Below are 5,950 nucleotides of genomic sequence, written 5' to 3'. Positions count from 1 at the left end.
GTATCAGACTACCGTTACCTTACTCCATCTGGTTTAATAAACCTTTGCACTCATTCCCACAAGGAGAGCACGGGAGGCATGTTTTGTAAGTTTTAACAGTCCATAACTAAAATAAACTACAGCAATATACATAGCAAGCTTGTCTGATTCAAGAAGCACTCACTCCTTTCTTTTAGCAGGACTTTGTCATGGCTCTGCATCCGCAAATAAACTGAATATCCTCCATTCACGCAATATTTTGACCTCTCATTACCCATCCAGGGCACATGTGAGAGCACGGGTCCTACTCAACTCCATACAACTTGTACAAAGAGAGGCCCTACTCCTGTGACAAGAAAACAGTGTAAGCTGATCATAAAACAAGCGTGACAAAGTAACATCATTTCTATTGATTTGCTTTCAAAAGCAGGATGCAGCTGTGAAACTGTGATGCTTTTATATGCTGCACCTAGCAGCACAGCAGCTACCATTGCCTACTGAGGAAGCCAGCCACCACTTTTTCTTTCTAGCCACATGGTAACAGAAGGTGTCCTGAAAAAGTGAAAAGAGTCAGGGATGTAGGTGGAAGAGCCAGGGTTGTTGGCAAAGCCTACTGACAAAACCTGTGCTTTTAACTAGACAATCACATCACTTCATCTTGGAGGGGCTTCTAGCAGGAGTTGCAGTCAGGTGGGTTTCTATAAGGAACAAATAGCACTGTGTAATTTAGGAATATTTTGTTTGCTACCAACTGCACAGAGCAGGGCAGCTGATAAAATAAATGACAGTAGAAAACAAAGCAGCCTCTGACCTGAACATGGTATGCCTCCTCCCAATGCTTTAAGTGCTGAAATAAACTCTAAAAACCAGCACCACTTCACTCTACCCAACAACTTGCATGTCACCCTATTTAAATACTAGAATAAAATCCAAACTTTGAAGACTGCTGAAAAGTAGATGTAAGCCAGTAGTAGAAAGCTGTAACTTTAACAAATAATCCTCAGTCTCTACTATACCTCATTTTAGAGCCAAACAATGGAAGAAGTGATATATTTTAAGCTGTTGCCCTTTTATTTATGCCAGTTTTCCACCCATAAGACATACCTCTGGGTATTATTCTACAGCTATTAATACCGTTGCTTCTAACATCTTAAGCCTCGATAACTATAGGGATACTTTTGCTAATATAACAGTTGCAAAACAGTTGACTCCCAAGCGTCAGATTTAAGAGGCCTCTAATATTCAGGATGGTAGGGGGAAGGGCTGTAGGGTGGATCTGATGCACACAAGCTGTGCCAGCTTCTGTTGTGAGGTACCACAGCAGCTTTCACGCAGGACAGCTCAGAGCTCACACTGCTGTGCAGTGAGCTTTGTAACGTGACCCACACGTGGCTGCAAGACTTCTCAATCACTAGCAATAAATCAGTATTTGGTAAGAAATTAAATCACCCGAGAAGCCTTTCAGAAAAATAGGAAGGTATTTATTAGCTTTTTATCCAAAGAACAATCCACAGAAGGGAAAATTTACTCATGATTTCAGCCTTGGCATTTCAAAGTGAAACACAGTGCAGTATTACATACCCTAAATTAATCTTTAAATACACTGTTTGAAAAACATTACTATAGTAACAGGAAGCAATGACTTTGAGAACTTTTCAGCTTCCTTAAAGGACAGGCAGTTACCTCTTCTTTATGTGCATGCTCTTCAGATATGGCATAACAATTTTTACACACTGAGGGGGAGGAAAAAAAACCAACTCTCTTCTCAGTTGTGAAGACTCACTTTGGTAGGATAAGATCCCTTTCTACTGACAGTTACTGTCCTAATAAGTAGCAGATACTTGTTTTACCAGTTATCAGGCCTAGCATAAAGGACACAGCCAGCATAAAGATGAACCAATAACCAAATTGTATTTGATACAAAAGGGTCAGTACAACAAGTCAGCCAGATTACACATAACCAACATCAATCCCACTGACCCCTACAACAACACCACACGACCAACAATGGGTGGAATGACCAGTGAAATGCAGTCTCCCATAGAAGGGATGGGAGACAACTGAGTCAACAAGACAAACACATAAGACCAAGGAAGCCACACATTGACTCTCTGCACAGCCCGCGTTTACAAAAGCCAGACCTGACTGGAGCCCAGTCCCAGGGAGGCAGGAGGTCCTTCCCCAACAGGGAACTCTGCACAGGGCATCCCCCTCACAGACAGACACTGCCCCTGCCTGCAAGTGGTCCCAGCTTTTATCCCCTCAGTGGGACACCTGATCTTCATTTACTTAATGGGGGACACCTGGGGCTCATTTACCTAACGGCTCTCCCAAGGCCGTACCCTGGGGGGAAGGCAAACTTCACCCTTTGTGAAGGGCTGTGGGAATCACCCATATGTCAACTTTAATTTGGGGCTTGGGGTTGAAACCCCAGCAATTCAATGGTGAATATTTTTTTTTTTCTCTTCAGCATTGTTCATGCTAAAATCAGTCTTTAGTAGCATGCTGGAAAATCCAAGCACTGCTAGAGACTTAAAGAGTCAATGACTAATGAAAGAAAACTGATAGCCCTTAACAGCTGAGAACTTTTATGAGCAGAGTGCCCCACCTTCATCTTCAAATCCTCTTTTTGCACTTAAATTTGTACTGTGATTCTGACACTGTACTCACTGTAGGAATTTTTGGCCTCACATTGCTAATTTATCAATGTAATAGATGAAGTGACCTCAGAAAGCAAAACACACCTAATAACCAAAACCGTAACAACCGCTGAAAAGGAAATAACTCTGCAGGTGCTAGGGTTCTGACAGAGAACAGATGCCATATAACAAATGTGCTCATCCATAATAGCTCCAGTAAGATGCTGATACATCTCTGCCTGTAATCTGCTTCTCAGCCCCACATCTCAAGCACCTTAGAACAGCTACCGTGAATATGAATAAATTAAAGTGACTGCTAGTGCAGGAGTGGCAGGTAATGCAGTGTCTAGAGAAATGTGGCTTATGTGTGAGGTAAGGTAGAAGGGGTAGACCTGGTCATGAAACATGAACTAAACTACACTGGAAAGGCAGCTGAGCATCAGCCTGGCACCACAGGGTACGGGTTTGAATTTTAAACTCCTATGGCTGGTTTGACATGCCCGAATGCCAATGCCATCTTCCTGATTTTAAGACTGATAGGAAGGAAAAAACAGATATGCCTGCTTCCCTTAAGCTGAGGGTAGATCTATGTATCTGTGGTGTCTATATTAGATACGAGAAGGCAGAGGTGTAGGGAAATAATTGAAGTGTTAACAGCTTTGCTTTTTCTTCCTTATAAGCTACTATCGCTTCATGTCACTGAGCCAATTCTCATACATTTGTTTGGGGCTACAAGTGGAAAAAAATCATTATCCTTTGACTCCAGCTGTTAAGAATATAAGATTATGCTTTATTTCCATCTGCAATAAAGCAGGAGCATTAGCTCTTTTTGAACTATGGCCAGATGGATGCACAGTAAATTGCCCTCACAGTTCCTCCTGTTTCAAAATAAAAACATATTTCAATATCATTGCATTTTCAGAACTCTGTCATTTGAAGTGACCTGCTTTCCTCAAACTTGAGAAGCTTTAACATTATAAAGAGAAAGGGTTCTCTTTCTCTATTCCTCCCAGCCAAGAATGGCTTGTACATACTTACAGAAGCAGCTAAATTTCACCTTGAAACCTGAATTCTAATGTTTACAAAGCTTAGAAAACCAAACAAGAGATGAAGCCATCTTCTGACCACTGTTAAAAACAGAATTAGTGTGTCCTACAGTAATTCGTATGGTGAAAACTTCTGTACCAATACAGTACGTGCGTGTGTTCACCCTAAGGCTCTGTGTAACAACCTGACTAACAAAATGCACATGCCACATAGAAAAGAAAAAGCAATGTCCGAGTCGTTTGTTCAGTCTGATATTCTGATGCAGGTCTGATATTCTAAACTGCAGGCAGCTACTTTTTAGAAAGTTTTTCATACAGGGTGTTAAACATACACATGTGCAAACAGACACACACACAGAGTGTGTACTCCCTTTCATGTTCCAGATCTAAAACTTGCACAACAAAATTCAGATGGAACTTAACAAAATTATTTCTTAAAAATGTGGGATTTGGGATAGAAGTGGCAACCATGTTCTTCATGTATTAATGCCATGCCAGGAGAAGACACATCTTAAATAATCCAAACAATTATATACACTTGCCTCCAACTGTCCAGCTGCCTTCAACCACAGTCTCTTTTCCAGCCTGAAAGTCTCCTCTGGACATAAAATTGTTCCACACCCATGATCAACTTCCAGCATTTCTTGAGGATGAACCATAGACTTTAAAACCTTCCATGTGAAGTATTATAAAAACAATATACAGACCTGCAGTTGTACAGAATACTTACCACAATGACTGATCCAAAAGCAAAAATTAACAATCACAATGAAGTTACTTCCTCAGGTTGGCCAGGATGCAATTGCTTTGCTCTGTCTCTCACTAAAAGTTTCCAACACCTTGAGTGTTTAAGCCTTAGTCTTTAGCTCCTCAGTTGAGAAGAAAGTTATCAAATTCAGATTTCTTTATACTTTTACAGTGTTTCCTAGTGCCCATTCAGCAAGCTATTCAGAGGTGACAAAAAAAAAAAAAAAAAAAAAAAAAAAAAAATTGCCCCTGGTATATGCACCAGAATGCCACCACCAAAATTTAAGGGGAACTCAACTTTTCTACAGTGGTTTTAACCACTGAAAAATTGCTGGACACATCTTCCCTGCAAGGGGATGATTGATTTATTTTTAAAACTGTATCTGATCAAAACGAATAAACCAACGTGTTGATGTATGAAAAACTGTTGACTAAATAGGGTGCCCCTATTTTGAAACTATTCTTAAAAACATAATGAAGGCAACATAGCAGAGGAGAGCTGCCACGGGTAGTGTGGTATCACTGCCACTGACGACCAGCTGCTGCATAAAAATGTCTTTGCTCTTAAGGGAGTAACAGGCAGTGAACATAACTTCTGGTCATGGTAGATTTTGCAAGGAGAGGGTAAACCAAGCTTTTCTCTGCTTGGAAGTTATGTGTAACAGATTCCCCTAAGAGGTTACCAGCTTGGAGGATGGGATTTTTTTTTCTAATAATGAATGTGAAAAAATTGTATCCAATTACATAATTTCATTCTAGGAGAAAGGCTAATTGGACACTTACAGCTTTCTTCACTTCTGTTTTCATACACAAGCAGGGGCTCTATCACTTTCAATTCCTCTGTATAATTCTTTTCTTGAAAACAGGACTGGAATTTGACCAGACAGGGAATAAATCAGAAATTACAAAACAGTATGAAATTCTGTTAAGATGGTCCTTCTGCTGTGGTGATGCTGTTATTGAGGGCTGTTAAGTGAAGGAAGGTACATGCTGAAAAACACAAGACATGATTTATTGAGATAGTTTATTTTATTGGTTTACAGGTCACACCAACCTCTTTATTAAAAAAGCTCTTTATCAACTTAAAAAAATTGCCAGAGCCAATGTATAATATACATTATTTGGAAACTTCTCAATTCTTCTAAGTATCAGTCTCTCTTTATTCCCCTCTCCTGTTTGAAGTTGCCAGTCAGAGAGGGATTGGGGGGGGGGGAGTTGATTGACAGCCGGCTGAACAGGAGCCAGCAGTGTGCCCAGGGGGCCAAGAAGGCCAATGGCATCCTGGCTTGTGTCAGCCCTGGCGTGGCCAGCAGGGACAGGGAAGGGATCTGAGCCTGGGGCTCGGCCCTGGGGAGGCCGCCCCTCGCTGAGTGGGTTCAGTTCTGGGCCCCTCACCCCAAAAAGGCCATTGAGTGACTCGAGCGTGGCCAGAGAAGGGCAACGGAGCTGGGGCAGGGTCTGGAGCACAGGTCTGCTGGGGAGCGGCTGGGGGAACTGGGGGGGTTCAGTCTGGAGAAGAGGAGGCTGAGGGGAGACCTC

General features: G+C 41.7%; 1 long non-coding RNA gene across 1 annotated transcript in view; it reads right to left on the bottom strand.

Annotated features, from left to right (window-relative positions):
* Nucleotides 1-603: 603 nt before the first annotated feature.
* Nucleotides 604-5,950, bottom strand: part of LOC113484468 — a 16,408-nt gene continuing 11,061 nt past the window's right edge. The window contains exon 3 of the long non-coding RNA XR_003399231.1: nt 604-614. This is a non-coding gene — a long non-coding RNA (uncharacterized LOC113484468). The remainder of the gene's footprint in view (nt 615-5,950) is intronic.

The sequence above is a fragment of the Athene cunicularia genome (assembly GCF_003259725.1).
Source record: "Athene cunicularia isolate RWA chromosome 11 unlocalized genomic scaffold, athCun1 chr11_part1, whole genome shotgun sequence".
Classification (NCBI taxonomy): domain Eukaryota; kingdom Metazoa; phylum Chordata; class Aves; order Strigiformes; family Strigidae; genus Athene; species Athene cunicularia.
Note: the sequence above shows the minus strand (reverse complement) of the source record. Positions and strands in the feature narration are given on the sequence as shown.